We start from the raw sequence: 17,262 nt of genomic DNA, 5'->3' as shown, positions 1-17,262 counted from the left end.
AAAAAAATACATTTCACACGAGATTATGAACAAATAGGGTTAACCACGCAATACGATATAAAATATGTCGTCCTTCAAACTTGTATCAAAATATTAAACATCACAGAATGACATTGCTGTCAAAGTAAACCTGAAACGACCTTACCAAATGTCACGTAAAAATTAGTTGCACTACACACTCGTAATCACTATACATATAAATAGAAATTTGTAAGCCAGACATTTGATAATGTTACACATTCTCAAAGGCATTAACATACGAATACAAGTTTGGTAGTTTATCGTTGTTAATTTTAAAACAATGAAAACTAGCTCTGCATTGTAAACGTCAACATATTGATACATGTATAAATTTGATCATTTTTTTTTAACTTTAAAACAACAATTTGAACAGCAACTTTATTTTTACACCAATAAAATATTAGTACACAGGTAATTGTTTTGGCTTGTAAATATCAAATTATGGAATACAAATATAAATATATATATATTATAAATTTACCTTGTAAACATCAAAATTCTCAATGATAGAGTCAAAGCAGGTGTACAGGTCATTCAAAAGGTCAACAACCTGGAAACAAATATTGGAAGAAACTGTTTGATGTCATCTGCAGTACATATATATCCAAATTACACTTATACATGGCTAACAATTTATGTCAAAACGTGACCCTGGTGACTTGTCATTAAGCTTGCAGGCTTATAGCCCAAATTCGGGGTTCGATCTCTACTGTAGTCACAACGCAGATAGCCCATTATAGAGCTAAGACTGTCCGTTTCAATTTCTCTACACTACTCGAACTTCTTTTAGAACAATTTAAATTAAAAACTTTATGTTCACAAGTTTCTTGTTAGCTATATTTGGATCTCGGGGTTTAGCTTGTTTATTTTAAATTTCGCGCAAAGCTACACGAGGGCTATCTGCACTAGTCGTCCCTAATTTAGTAGTGTGATACTAGAGGGAAGGCAGCTAAGTCATCATCACCCACTGCAAACTCTTGGGCTACTCTTTTACCAAAGAATAGTGGGATTGACCGTCACATTATAACGCCCCCACGGCTGAGAGAACGGGCATGTTTGGTACAACGGGAATTCGAAGCCGCGATCTTCAGATTACGAGTGGAGCGCCCGAAGCACCTGGCCATATCGGGCATTTAGGTTTAAGAAGGGCGTTGTTGTAAAAGGGTGCATAAAAGGGTGCCACTTTTTTCTTGGTCAAAATACTTTGTTGTCATTGAAATGAGACTGCAGTATCCATGATTAATATTTTCAGCTTTAAGAATGTAAGAGATGACATTCAGGAATAATAGTGACTTTTGACCTTTTAGGAAAATCGTTCTGATTATATCCGACAATCTATAGTCTCATTTTCTACGTCAGAGAATCCTAGCATGGTCCAGTACTCGACACGTAATCTGCGGGTCGTCGATTCAAATCCTGTCACCGAATACGTTCGCCATTCAGCCATTGAGACGTTACAATGTGAAGTTCGATCCATATTTTCGTTTGTAAATAGTAGCCCCAAGTTTTGGGGGATGTTTATTAATCCACACACCTTTATTATTTTAATTCAAAATTGAGGACGACTATCGGAGATAGCCCTAGCGCAAAATTTCACAAATAAAATTTTCGTCAGGGTAATATGCAGATGATGTGATGTAGTCTTACAAAGAATCTTAGGGTTGACTCTTTGTAAAATATAGGGAATGACATATTACAATTAACCTTTGACCTCTACTAACTACATAACTAAGACTATAACTACTGATATTAGTTTAGTTGCGTTGAATTATGGTCTGTAGAAAAACCTGCCAAATAGAATGAGATAGTTAACAAAGTTCTACGTCTTTGTACCATTTTCTTGGTGAAGGTCCAGAAAACGCCCTCTAGTGGATATTATACAATTACTTGCTGAAGTTTTCCAGGTCTATATATTAATATTACACCAGCTAATTAGTTCACAACATGACAAACATGGCGTTATAGTTTCATCTAGGATTGTAACAGACATCAAATAAAACTCATGAGGGGGAGGACAACATAGTGGTAAAGGACAGTTCACTGTGGGGGACAACTAACTGTGGAGTACAACATAGCTGTAAGGGACAGTTCACTGTGGAGTGCAACACAGTAGGAAGGGACAGTTCACTGTGGAGTGCAACATAGCTGTAAGGGACAGTTCACTGTGGAGTGCAACACAGTAGGAAGGGACAGTTCACTGTGGAGTGCAACACAGTAGGAAGGGACAGTTCACTGTGGAGTGCAACACAGTAGGAAGGGACAGTTCACTGTGGGGTACAACACAGTTGGAACGGACAACTAACTGTGGAGTACAACATAGCTGTAAGAGACAGTTCACTGTGGGGTACAACACAGTTGGAAGGGACAGTTCATTGTGGGGTACAACACAGTTGGAAGGGACAACTAATTGTGGAGTACAACACAGTTGGAAGGGACAGTTCACTGTGGGGTACAACACAGTTGGAAGGGACAACTAACTGTGGAGTACAACATAGCTGTAAGAGACAGTTCACTGTGGGGTACAACACAGTTGGAAGGGACAGTTCACTGTGGGGTACAACACAGTTGGAAGGGACAACTAACTGTGGAGTACAACAGCTGGAACAATAGGTGGTGATGATTAGCTGTTTTCCCTCTCGTCTTACATTGTTAATTTGCGCAAAATTAAAAAGGAACAACAATCGTTAATGCATTTTAAACTTCAAGCTAAGGAACTAACAGTAAATCTTACAAACAGGCATATTCATTATAAACTGAAGTTTCTGAATGAATAATTACTTAAAGGCAGTTGGTAAATATCACCCATCTCCAACTCTTGGGCTACCTTAATCAAAAAGTGGGGTTTGACCGTTATTCCGATAACGTACCGGCGGAGTGTGAATTGTGGGTACAGGACATGAACCATAAACCACTCCGGCCCTTCTCATAATGAAGGCTCGCATTTGAAATATTAGGCTTTTAAAAAAGTATAACCCCAATGTATCATTCAATTTATCATTTCTCAGCGGCTTAAACTGGTTATATAAACATGGGATCACTGTGGTAAGTATAAGACATCTCAAAACACCACATTGTCTACACACATCAAGCTTGTGTTCATTCGTAGTATTACATATTCTAAATAGATGGCGCTACAATCACACGGGATCGTTTTATTGTCTTGGAAGAATGTTTTTATTTTGGTTTTGTTGTTGAACCACAAAGGTTTCATCGTAATGGGCTATTTGTACTTCGTCCACCACAGGTATTGAAACTCGGTGTTTAACGTTATATAAGCCTAAAGACGTACAGCTGAGATGCAGGAATTAGGGGGCACAAGGAAGAAAGAGAAAAAAATACCTGCATAGGAGAACTTTCCGCTGACAGAGACGTGAATCCAACAATGTCACTGAAGTAGATGGTGACGCTGTCGAAGGATTCTGCTTTCACAGTATCTCCAGAAATTAGTTGCCTGGCAACAGACCTTTGTAAAAAAAAAAAAAAACTCATCTAAAAATAATTGTTGAAATCTCAGAATGACCACCCATAGTTTGTCTGCTGTTAGCAAAAGTGTCCCGTTTTTCTTCCCTTCAACGTATTCTCTATATGCAATATATCTATTTAAAATATCGAATTTCGCAAGATACTGTTTACATTATCACCCTTGATCGACAGGTGGATTGTTTTCCTTCTATAGCCGACAGAGGTCGCTGCTTTCAGTTGTATTCACGCCAGGCAGAGAACTCAATCCAACAATCGAGACAGAAACAAAGCACAAATAATGCAAACGTTACTCTCGTCCGCATTCGTCACTAATTAAATTCGTCATTCATGATAATAGTGAATTATTTAGTCGTAATTACGCAAAGTATAATTATAATAACAAAAAACTTTAGGTTTGTGGGAGGATCTTTGTTACCATGTCAACGAGTTTGTGAGCCACCACAGATCGGGTTAAAGGACCTTTCATACGTACCTGGGCAAGAGTTGATACAGTAGGTCTTCCGCCTTCTGCTTTTGTTCCAAATAACTTAACGTCCGCTCTTCCACCTGGGTTTCCAGGTTGTTTGCGTACTGTTCCATGCGAGAGAGTAGATTATCGAGGATGCTTCCACTTTCATTGTTCCTGATGCAGGTCAAATAATTAGCAAACAAAACTATCAGTGGATAAAATAAACCGTTCTTCTACTAGTTGTTTTATATATAAAGAAAAGTAAATAAGCTAGCTTCTTTATATAGAAAACCAACAACACTTTATTTCACGAGGGACAATATCTGTATCGAGTATCGTAAATTAAGCATTCACAGAGGAACAACATACTATGTGTCGTAACTTAGGGATTCACAGAGGGACAGCATTTTGAGTATCGTAACTCGAGCGTTTATAGAGGGACAGAGTACTGAGGATTATAAATATCTTCGAGATGTGTACATTTGTAAATATCAATAATTTCTGTCTCATTGATTTAAGTAAAGCTATGTGTAGAACGAAGTCATACAAGTTTTATTTACGTTTCTTTTGTATACAGGCATTCTCTTTCTGCAGATCAAAGGTAAGCCGACTAGAGGTAATTTCTACTTAATATTAACTTCTGATCAAAACAAATTACAAAATAATTATAAAGCAGCTCGGCAATGAGTGTGGGTAATTACGTATTATTTTATTGTGTTGTTACTTATAAAGCTAAGAATGCGTTTTTCGTCAATTGGCTAGTCTCATTGGTGGAGATACTTTCGGCCGTAATCCCAATAATATTTAGTTTATTCCTAGATCCATATATTAAATTAAAATGTAAGGTACTCTATATAATAAAAACATAATAATAATAAATAAATTAAGCACAATACAAATGGATATTTTGAACATTCTAACAAAATTTTAACTAAAGTAACATTGAACGAGCTTAAACGTTTTCCTTTAGTGTACACAACCACATGACACCATCTAGAACGAGTCTGGAGTGTAAGATTTGAGCTGCTTTATTGGCATGGATTTTAAAAGAGAGTATGAAAACAAGTGCTAAGTAAACTCCAAATGGATTCACTTCTTTTAGAAACGTGAAATAGTTCACGACTTAATAAATTTGGTTAATCATTCACGCTGGAAACATATCTTCGAGGTGAATTCATTTACATCAAACCGTGTATTGTTTGACATTTTAACTACGATTTCATTAGTTTATTTCATTCAGTAATTACTCGGCGGAACAGTAAATAACTTCTTATCTTATAAATCGGTCCCAACTTATCACTAACTTGCCAGATTTTTCTCTTTGGTTTCTTAGGCGAAAAAGTTTCAGAAACTTGTGTTTTCGAAATACCTTCTATCCTTCAAGGTAGATGAGAAACTATCACATACAGAAATGACACATATTAGAAACACAACTATAGATAACCAATTAAGCTGTTCTGGAGACGCGTATTTATAGCAATTGTGAAAACTACGTGACAGAACAAACTACGACTGTTCACGTGCTAATTCTTTAACTTTAACAAGTAGAAAAGAGATTCATGTCCTTCTTTTCTGAATGAACGTGTTTGGTTTCTTAGCTGTTAAGCGCAAAACTAAACAATGGGATATCAGTGATCTGTCTACCATTGGTATCGAAACCCGATTTTTAGCGTGAAAAGCACACGTACGCGCTTCTCACACAAGGGTTTTTTTTGTAAGTGACGAAAACATTGTTTTAAATTAAAATTTAAACCTACTGATTAAGTCTCCTAATAATAGATTTAAGACAGTGAAAATCTGGACGTTGGACTGGATCCTCGGACCAGGATCGTTTCATCATATGGGCCACTGCTTCGTTACAGACTTCAGTCTCAAGGAGAGGCCGAAACGGTGGATCTTGGAAAGCTTTCACTTGCTCTACGATTTCTTCAAAATGGCCGCAAACAAAAGAAAACGTAACAACGTTATTCAGATGGATCATTATAAAGATTGTGTCTATTTCGAAAGCTGATAGTTAAGTCAGTTCTGAAAAAAATCAAGTAATTTATACGTTCAATAAAAGTTTCTCATTAAAAATTACGGACCAGTAGAAAAACCGCGCTAACGTTTGTTATGGTAGTATCAAAGCTACAAGAGGGCTATCTGCGCTAGGCGTCCCTAATTTAGCAGTGCAAGACTAGAGGGAAGGCAGCTAGTCATCACCACCCACTGCCAACTCTTTGGCTACTCTTTTACCAACGAATAGTGGGATTGACCGTTACATTATAACGCCCCCACGACTGAAAGGGCGAGTATGTTTGGTGCGACGGGGATTCGAACCTGTGACCCTCGGATTACGAGCCTTAACCAACCTGACCATGCTGGGTCTAAAGCAAGAGTTTAAAAAAAACAACCTTCATTCTGGAAGGAACCATGTCATCTTATTTAAAAAAAGATGTATATTTTACGGTAAATGTACTGTACGCATTCCTAGTTTTTAGAACAACGTTGGCCCGGCATGGCCAGGTAGGTTAAGGCGTGCGACTCGTAATCTGGGGGTCGCGGGTTCGCATCCCCGTCGTACTAAACATGCGCGCCTTTTTAGCTGTAGGTGCGTTATAACGTTACTGTCAATCCCACTATTCGTTGGTAAAAGAGTAGTCCAAGAGTTGGCAGTGGGTGGTGATGACTAGTTGCCTTCCCTCTAGTCTTACACTGCTAAATTAGGGACGGCTAGAACAGATAGACCTCGAGTAGCTTTGCGCGAAATTAAAAAAACAAACAAACAGAACAATGTTACATACTTGTGCTACCATATAGAAAGAAAGAACTTAACTTAATAAAAGACATTTTCTAGCAGTTATTTGTCTTGCATATACAAAGCTCTTCTTTAAAGAAAGACAGCACAGTGTTATAAGCGTGATAAAAACAAAACAAAAACATTCAAAATATATTGCATGCTTTTTAATTGTACCACCAAGTTTTAAACTATTGTAGTAATAAACGCATAACCAGCAAAATATAAAGTTCCTATTTGGAACAATAAAATCTTAAGGTGAATTAACGTATATGTCTAAATTAAATTACAGGTTAGGTACTTTAGGCTTAAATAAACATCAAAACTCAACCTGTCGTTATTATGTAATATTACCCGACCTTTAGGAGTGATCTCTGAAACCCCGACGTAAAAAGGTCCTTGTCTCACCACTATCTGGTGAACTATGATAGCAAATGAATACACGTCACCCTTTTGTGTGCCTTCAGGAGGCGGAGTGCTCATGCGTAGAAGTTCAGGAGCCGTCCACAGTCTTCCTGTTTAGATTTGTAAGGTCAAGACATAAACTGTGTTATCTTTTGTCTTCCATTAATTTCTTAAATGAAGCAAAATGGTAAAATTCGTCTGATTATGATTTCTAAGCTTTTCTCGGGTATTTATACAATGTTAATTCTTAGAACGTAAGAATGAAAACAACAAAGAATACGTAATAACACATTAATAATACTACATGTACTATATCAACTGTCGAAGAGGCCTTTCGAATAATACTGTGGTTCTTCCCGAAATAAAATATACCTGATATTCTTTAATACACCTTTCTGTATAGTAAAACACCTAGCGGTGAAAACAGATACTTCAGCCTTCTTTTATAACTTTATAGTGAAACACCTAGCGGTGAAAACAGATATTTCAGCTTTCTTTTATAGCTTTATAATAATAAAAGGTTTTACATTTAATGGTGCGGATACAAACCTGGTAAAAAATGCCGATTGTATATTTATCGAGATCTTTCTCGTATTTTTTAAAACAAGAAAAATGGGTCTCAGTAGTAGTTTTGAGAGGGCAGAATATTCTTATTTCAGATGAATTACCTAAATATTGAACTGATTGTTGATTATGGGAAACTCTTTATTAAAAATGTCAACTTAACTAGAATTAGTAAGCATGCTAGCAATTATGTATGTTTGTGTATGTTTTCTTATAGCAAAGCCACTTCGTGATATCTGCTGAAACCACCGAAGGAAATCGAACCTCTGATTTTAGTGTTGTAAATCTGTACCAGCGGGGGACACTAGCAATTATATTTTTTGGGCTTTATATGCTGTTTTACCGAGTTTATTATGTTTTTTATGTTATAGTCTTTAAAAGGGAGCGTCATGCTATTATAAAAAAATACGTGAGAATGCATCCCCAGTGACCCCTGGTTCGTAATATAACAAGATAATTGTGAAGTAGGTGTTGCTAAGGGATTAAAACTGTCCGAACTTTCTTTCAAAATCTCATCTAAAAATATTATACAAATATGTTGTTTATAAGGTATATATATTTGTAACATCAATAATTGGAAAACAATATTTAAAAGTGAAAGCGTAAGAACGGGTGCACCAAAAAAGTAAGGAAACAAGGTAAGAATGAGCATGGTTTTTAGTAAAATTTTCTCTGTTGTTAGTTATTACTCAGAAAGCTACATAAAGGGCCATCTGTGCTCTGCCCACCACAGGTATCGAAACTCGGTTTCTAGCAATATAAGTCCATATACACATCGCTCTGCCACTAGGGGGCAACTTCTGTGTACAGCCTCACAAGGGGACGTTTCCAACATCCAATCAAACTCTACTCTTTTTTTTATCTTATGTACAATAAGCCAGATGGACTAAACTTACAAACTTAGTTATACTTATTATGTAATGTATAGAAGTTTCTGTGAATCGAATTATTGAAGGCAGTACCTGTACTATGAAGTCTTTTTATACGACACCAGAAGAATCAGATATTCGTGTGGGTCCACAACTTTTGTTTTTCTTTACAACTTATCCCTCCTTTAACAGAAAAGACGACAGGATTTCATGCATTAACTATATAGGTGGATTAAAATACACAGGTATAAAATACTAAAGGATTTTTGTGTATCGATGTCATGGATTAGTTACTGTCTATACAAAAGTGGAAGAATTATAGGCACTTGCCGATTACTCGTGGCGCCAGTGCATTAGATCCGAGTGTTAGGTATTCATGACGTCATATCTGCACCCTGAGAGTGAAGAAAAAATAAATTTATCCGTGACGGGAAACGGAGGCGAAACGGGAACATCGCGTAATAAAAAACGTTTTTCCAGTATCATACATATAAGCAAGAGTTCCATTGTAGTTTGACGTGTGACTTCTTCATGACGTTATATCTGCACCCTGAAAATGGAGAAAAATAAAGTTCTCCATGACAGGAAACGGAAGCAAAAGGGAAAAATCGTGACCCATATTGCAAATCTACATTTACACAGGATAAAAATTTCGCGAAGTTGAGGGTTGCACATTACGTATTAAAAACGTTTTTTTATTATCATATAAGCAAGAGTTCTATTATAATATGATACTTCTGCATATACCCATAAGTTGTTTGGTATCACGAACACAGAAAAATGAAGTAGAGATGAACCAGTTGTTGGATATGACCCTTTGTGAGATTGTGCAGAGGAAGTTTTATTACACGCCCATTCCTACCTTGTTTCATTACTTTTTAATGTACCCATTCCCACACTTTCAATTTATTTAAAATATTTTCCACTTTTTTTTCTATACGAGATGAAAATCTTATGTATCGTTCATTCACCTGTGTTAATATCCTGTACGTACGAATATGTTATCAGTATGGATATACACAATGATGTTGTGGTATGTGCAAATAATAATGTGCATTCTCTTCACTTACATAGTGTGCACATTGAATGACACACTACAGTGTGCATTATCATTTGAATGAGGTGATGATAGTCGTTGTTGTGAGCATATACTTAGGATTAATTAATTTAATTAATTACTTCATGTTAGCACTAACACTTGCTATTATTTTATGTTCTGCACTTATAAGTATAGCAAGTCTGTTAGTTACACAGCTAGGAACGTCCGACAATGTCAGTTTGTTTATTATGTTTGCAGTTAAACACAAAGCTACACAATGGACTATCTGTGCTCTGCCCACCACGGGTATCGAAAGCCGGTTTCGAGAATTGTAAATCTGCAGACATACAGCTCTGACACTTGAAGCTGTCAGTCAGTGAAATTGAGAAATTTGTGGTTTTGTGAAATTTTTGTATCTATTTTTCTGACTTTCTCCAGTGGATCTACGACTTGTAATTTGGTATGTGGTTTACCTATCACTTAAGGATGTCTCTCATATAGTTAGGAAGATTTATTATATGATTTTTAAAGATATATATTAGTAAATAACTTGTATTGCACGTACTGTATAACCACCGTATTACTACAATAAATTTTACCATAATGATGACATCAAGGTGCTGCGGATTCCTCAACGCAGTGTTTTAAAAAAAGCTATTTATGGGTAATGGCTCATCAAACCACATTTTTTATTAGTTCAGTAATTATTACTGAAGCCACTTATTACTATGGCTTCAGTCCCATAACTCGATTAGGGACATTTCACATTATATCTGTATACCCACCGCCATACGTGTTGTATCTTTAAGTAATAACCTTACTTTTCTGTGTATATGATTTTGAACTCAACGTTTCGCTAATTTGTTTTAACTTCGAGATAATATAATAAGAACGCATGAAATGTCAAAAACAGTTCCTGTCTTTACACGAATGGAAAAAGCTGTTTACTTCGTCTGGTTTTGAAGAAATCTCGCGAGCACGTAACACCGGGAATTAATCCTAGCATTTGCGCCCCACAGTGACATGTATGCGGACTTACAATACTAAAATTGGGTTTCGATACCCGTTTTGGGCAGAGCACAAGTAGCCCATTGCGTAGCTTTGTGCTAAATTCGAAACAACAACAACAACCTGACATTTGGACTAGGCCTAACTACATTTTATTCAATTTTATCCAAACCGCTGATCACAGCACATCCAAATGAATCTTATCTAACTGTAGTAACAGCGCTGTTAATGTTATCTATAAACCCTGTCCACAGTGTATCGGTATCAGGCTTATATAAACCAGCAACACCGCCCCTATCAGACATTGCTTATCGTAATGCATCTTTATCTAATAACACGAACTGTAAAACATTGTTAACAACTGTATCTAACATCCCTGAATGTAACATATTGTTACAAGTTTTCTATATTATTTCTGAATGTAAAACTTCCTGATCAGTTCTATCTAGCATCCCTGAGTGTGATGTATCACTTAACGCTAAGCCTAAAATCCTTTTGTTAGTTTAATTTTAAAATTCCAGATGAAATGCAATCATTATCCTACGTTTCCAAAAAGTGGATGAATCTTTTTCATCGTACGTCCTTAAACTATTTAGCCCGAAGTCAGTAATCTTCAAGACGAATCGAGAATCAACCACGCAGTTCGATGACTTTAAGTTCCCATGGGTACGGATTTCGCTGTTATGGAGGTAAGCCATGCCCTGCGTTGATAATACGAGTACCTAAGTATAGTTGTATAACTTTTTACGTTTGTACTTTTCACTTTCTATCTTTATTATAAAAGTTAAAGGTCGTTAACTGATTTAAAAAAAAAAAGTAAATTCTATATCTGCGTCATCTAACGGGTAAATTATTAACTAAAACCACTTGGACAGCTATGAAAATATTTACGTATTAAATACACACGTATTCTATTGACAGATAACGTATTTTAACGTAGGACGAAAGTATTGAACAAGACAGATGGATTGTTTAGAGAAAATATGTTTTGACTGCTTATGTTTAGACTACAGTAAATTTACTACATAAATAATGTTAGTGGTAACAACAGTAAAATCATTACTTGTTAATATATTACATCAGATTTACTAAATCAGTAACACCATTAACAGTCAGTAACAATAGTTAACCTGGATAATGATATAAGATATAATATATCATATTATTTACCTTTACAGTATCATGCATTAAAGAATAGCGAAACATCCAGTCCAATGATATCTCATCATTCATTAAAATATCCTGAAAACAGAAACAAGGTTAATTAAATTTAAAATAAATATAAACGTTTCTACCCCTTAAAGTCACATCGAACTATTCGAGATACTTCGAAATAATGACGTCATCATGTGCTAGTTAATTATTGGTATAAACATTTAATGCCACCTATGGAAAACATGCAGATTTAAAAGTTGATAGTATTTTTATTTTTATTTTTTTGTGTGTGAACTAAATTTTTTATTTTACTGTTTAATTCTAGATATCGCTTTTAAGTTACAGAAGCACTTAAAGTGAATATTTTAAAAATTACGTTTGAAGCAGTAGTTGTTGTTTTTTTTATTTTGGGCCTCGTTTCCTGTCCCACTAAGTACAGAAACATTTATTATCTATGTTCATAGTCTGTTCACAACCCTTGCACATAATTTGGCAACCCATTGGTCGATATCCCAACTTTTTTCACACATTCGAAGACTAATGGATTTAGAAGCGCTGGTTTATAGCACTTTTATTGTAAAAATGTGGTAAAAACGTTGTACAGTATTTTTTTTTCTGAATTTCGCGCAAAGCTATACGAAGGCTATCTGCACTAGCCGTCCCTAATTTAACAGCGTAAGACTAGAGGGAAGGCAGCTAGATATCACCACCCACCGCCAACGCTTGGGCTACTCTTTTACCCACGAATAGTGGGATTGACCGTGACATTATAACGCCCCCACGGCTTAAAGAGCGAGTATGTTTGGTGCGACGGGAATTCGAAGACGCGATCTTCAGATCACGAGTCGAGTGCCTAAACCACCTGACCATGCCAGGGCCTTCTTAAAACAGAACTACAGACTTAACGGAGATGAGTAATTTGTTTCCACTCTGTAACTTTTTTTAAAACAAGATGTTTGAATTAATGTTCCCTTACCTCTAAGCTTCCTCTTTGGCAGTATTCTATTAACAAGCACCCACGTGGAGGATCCACGCATGCTCCGATAAAACGAACAACGTGGTTGTGTTGCAAGTCCTTCATCTGCTTTAATAGAGAATGTTGGTTTTAAAATACTTACCAGAAAGAGAATAAAATTACGTTGTTGTTTAATTTCTACCACAAATTTAATAAACATTGGAGCAAGGTTGACATTTCACCCCGCCATCTTCATTACAGGGGTGAAGCCTTATTTCGCCTCTTCCATAAATTTTGATTTGTTAACAATATCCTTAACTTGAGTTTTGGTTTAGATTAACTAAACAGATGTTTAAACCACTTATTTTCAATTATTAGTTAACTAGCTGAAGAGCCCGTCCCCTGGACAGAAGCTATGCAGATTCATGATTAATGAAAGGTTATTTTAGGGAATTGAAAAGTTGATTTCCTTATATGTAATTGCAAAACAAGCAAAGAAAATAAAACGCCTACAAAAACTGCACAATGCAAACACTAGAGGTATGTAAGTATTAAGTATCTTCCCATGGATCCAATGAACCTCGATACCAATTTTGGTGAAGATCCATCTACATGGGGCGAGGTAGTGATAAAAAATGCAAAACAGAAACTTTGTATGTATCCCCAGCATGGACCTAACGAACTACCATAGCGATTTTGGTGAAGATTCATTCAAACCATGCAAAGTTGTTACATGGACAGACAACAGACAATAATATTATATTTGGTGTCTGTTTACAATCTTGATTCTCATTATATCTTAGGTCTCACTGTATCAACTGAGGCACAGATTCTCATTGTATCTTCGGTCTCACTGTATCAACTGAGGCCCAGATTCCCATTATATCTTAGGTCTCACTGTATCAACTGAGGCCCAGATTCCCATTATATCTTAGGTCTCACTGTATCAACTGAGGCCCAGATTCCCATTGTATCTTAGGTCTCACTGTATCAACTGAGGCCCAGATTCCCATTGTATCTTAGGTCTCACTGTTTCAACTGAGGCCCAGATTCCCATTATATCTTAGGTCTCACTGTATCAACTGAGGCCTAGATTCCCATTATATCTTAGGTCTCACTGTATCAACTGAGGCCTAGATTCCCATTATATCTTAGGTCTCACTGTATCAACTGAGGCCTATGTTCCCATTATATCTTAGGTCTCACTGTATCAACTGAGGCCTATGTTCGCATTATATCTTAGGTCTCACTGTATCAACTGAGGCCCAGATTCCTATTATATCTTAGGTCTCACTGTATCAATTGAGGCCCAGATTCCCATTATATCTTAGGTCTTACGGTATCAACTGAGGCCCAGATTCCCATTATATCTTAGGTCTCACTGTATCAACTGAGGTCCTGATTCCCATTATATCTTAGGTCTTACGGTATCAACTGAGGCCCAGATTCCCATTATATCTTAGGTCTCACTGTATCAACTGAGGCCCAGATTCCCATTATATCTTAGGTCTCACTGTATCAACTGAGGTCCAGATTCCCATTATATCTTAGGTCTCACTGTATCAACTGAGGCCCAGATTCCTATTATATCTTAGGTCTCACTGTATCAACTGAGGCCTAGATTCCATTATATCTTAGGTCTCACTGTATCAACTGAGGCCTAGATTCCCATTATATCTTAGGTCTCACTGTATCAACTGAGGCCTAGATTCCCATTATATCTTAGGTCTCACTGTATCAACTGAGGCCCAGATTCCTATTATATCTTAGGTCTCACTGTATCAACTGAGGCCTAGATTCCATTATATCTTAGGTCTCACTGTATCAACTGAGGCCTAGATTCCCATTATATCTTAGGTCTCACTGTATCAACTGAGGCCTAGATTCCCATTATATCTTAGGTCTCACTGTATCAACTGAGGCCCAGATTCCCATTATATCTTAGGTCTCACTGTATCAACTGAGGCCCAGATTATCATTATATCTTAGGTCTCACTGTATCAACTGAGGCCCAGATTCCCATTATATCTTAGGTCTCACTGTATCAACTGAGGTCCAGATTCCCATGTTTCCTTTTCATATCCCTACAATATTTTTGTACAATAAGATTCTCTTCCAACCTTGCTCCTTCATCCAAATTTTACTTCCGACGTCTATGTGGTCTGTATTTAACTTGTTTCAATGCCATGTTAACACCGAGTTCACGAGTCAAGTTGACGAGTAACACGAATAACACAATAACTTACCCTTTTTAACTCCAACAGAAGTGGTCGGTGGAGCTCTATCCTGGACTTGGTAATGGGCTTTAGAGCGACAACTGACCCCTGAAAGATTCACTTATATGAGATTGGTAGATATTGTAACCAACAATAAACGTAACTTTAATTCAATTGAACTTATAAGTAATTTCGAAACAGGTTTTGGGGGTCATTCTTTAATTATACAAAGGTAATTATAAATCATCTGAATCAGCTATTCTATCATTGTATTTTAATAGAATGCGCTTGGTTTTGTAATGTTTTATGTTCTTGTCCATTACGTTTGTCTCGTGTTCAAAACTTCATCTAACGCACCATAAAACACTGTAAGAAAAACCGTCCCATTCTGTCCCCAAGACATTTAATATAAATAGCAATAACATACGAGTTACTCAAAACAGAAAATACTTCGGTTACCTTGTAATAGGCCTTTTTCATGGAAAATCCATTGTACTTGGCAGCCAGTGGATTTTGTTCAGAAATTAAACTCTGAAATGAAACTTAATGAGTTGTGTAATTGTTAACGTATATCAGACTACTGTGGTAGATTGTTTAACTAACTACTTTGGTAGATTGTTTAGCTAACTACTTTGGTAGATTGTTCAGCTAACTACTTTGGTAGATTGTTCAGCTAACTACTTTGGTAGATTGTTTAGCTAACTACTTTGGTAGATTGTTTAGCTAACTACTTTGGTAGATTGTTTAACTAACTACTTTGGTAGATTGTTTAGCTAACTACTTTGGTAGATTGTTTAGCTAACTACTTTGGTAGATTGTTTAGCTAACTACTTTGGTAGATTGTTTAGCTAACTACTTTGGCAGATTGTTTAACTAACTACTTTGGCAGATTGTTTAACTAACTACTTTGGTAGATTGTTTAGCTAACTACTTTGGTAGATTGTTTTGCTAACTACTTTGGTAGATTGTTTAGCTAACTACTTTGGTAGATTGTTTTGCTAACTACTTTGGTAGATTGTTTTGCTAACTACTTTGGTAGATTGTTTTGCTAACTACTTTGGTAGATTGTTTAGCTAACTACTTTGGTAGATTGTTTAGCTTTTTGGTAGATTGTTTAACTAACTAAACTACTTTGGTAGATTGTTTAACTAACTACTTTGGTAGATTGTTTAGCTAACTACTTTGGTAGATTGTTTAGCTAACTACTTTGGCAGATTGTTTAACTAACTACTTTGGTAGATTGTTTAGCTAACTACTTTGGCAGATTGTTTAACTAACTACTTTGGTAGATTGTTTAGCTAACTACTTTGGTAGATTGTTTAGCTAACTACTTTGGTAGATTGTTTAACTAACTACTTTGGCAGATTGTTTAGCTAACTACTTTGGTAGATTGTTTAACTAACTACTTTGGTAGATTGTTTAACTAACTACTTTGGTAGATTGTTTAACTAACTACTTTGGTAGATTGTTTAACTAACTACTTTGGCAGATTGTTTAACTAACTACTTTGGCAGATTGTTTAACTAACTACTTTGGTAGATTGTTTAGCTAACTACTTTGGTAGATTGTTTAGCTAACTACTTTGGTAGATTGTTTAGCTAACTACTATGGCAGATTGTTTAACTAACTACTTTGGTAGATTGTTTAGCTAACTACTTTGGCAGATTGTTTAGCTAACTACTTTGGTAGATTGTTTAGCTAACTACTTTGGTAGATTGTTTAACTAACTACTTTGGTAGATTGTTTAGCTAACTACTTTGGTAGATTGTTTAACTAACTACTTTGGTAGATTGTTTAGCTAACTACTTTGGTAGATTGTTTAACTAGATATTTCATGACGAGTAAACTGGAATGGACGGCAACTATCTGTTGTTAAAAAAAACAAAAACAACTCTCGATACCAATAACTGAAAAATTATGACATCAAACTTACTCCATCCTGAGGAATGATGGCCCTGGCCTGGCCAGGTGGTTAATACGATCGACTCGTAATCCGAGAGTCGCGGGTTCGAATCTCCGTCACACCAAACATGCTCGCTCTTTCAGCCGTGGGGACGTTAAAATGTGACGTTTAATCTCACTATTTGTTAGTAAAAGAGTAGCTCAAGAGTTGGCAGTGGGTGGTGATGACTAGCTGCCTTCTCTCCAGTCTTACACTGCTAAATTAGGGACGGCTAGCGCAGAATATTCTCGTGTAGCTTTGCGCGAAATTCAAAACAAACTAAACTAAGTGGTACTGACTGACAGCGGTCAGTACAAAAAATAGGTCAAAGTAATTAATTTCTTTTTTTGTTTTATACGCATTCATTGTTTATGATTATAA

At 36.2% G+C, this 17,262-nt stretch overlaps 1 pseudogene across 1 annotated transcript in view; it reads right to left on the bottom strand.

Annotated features, from left to right (window-relative positions):
- The window catches only part of LOC143222376 (atrial natriuretic peptide receptor 1-like), a 51,810-nt pseudogene that overhangs the window by 9,373 nt on the left and 25,175 nt on the right, over nucleotides 1-17,262 (bottom strand). Inside the window, exons 9-18 of the transcript XR_013012207.1 lie at nucleotides 15,399-15,470; nucleotides 14,970-15,047; nucleotides 12,745-12,849; nucleotides 11,784-11,855; nucleotides 11,158-11,314; nucleotides 7,088-7,243; nucleotides 5,710-5,878; nucleotides 3,977-4,126; nucleotides 3,361-3,484; nucleotides 503-571 (exon numbers count right to left, since the gene is read on the bottom strand). The product of XR_013012207.1 is annotated as an atrial natriuretic peptide receptor 1-like (transcript). The remainder of the gene's footprint in view (nucleotides 1-502; nucleotides 572-3,360; nucleotides 3,485-3,976; nucleotides 4,127-5,709; nucleotides 5,879-7,087; nucleotides 7,244-11,157; nucleotides 11,315-11,783; nucleotides 11,856-12,744; nucleotides 12,850-14,969; nucleotides 15,048-15,398; nucleotides 15,471-17,262) is intronic.

This window comes from Tachypleus tridentatus, chromosome 8, assembly GCF_004210375.1.
Source record: "Tachypleus tridentatus isolate NWPU-2018 chromosome 8, ASM421037v1, whole genome shotgun sequence".
NCBI lineage: Eukaryota > Metazoa > Arthropoda > Merostomata > Xiphosura > Limulidae > Tachypleus > Tachypleus tridentatus.
This window is presented reverse-complemented; position numbering and strand designations above follow the sequence as displayed.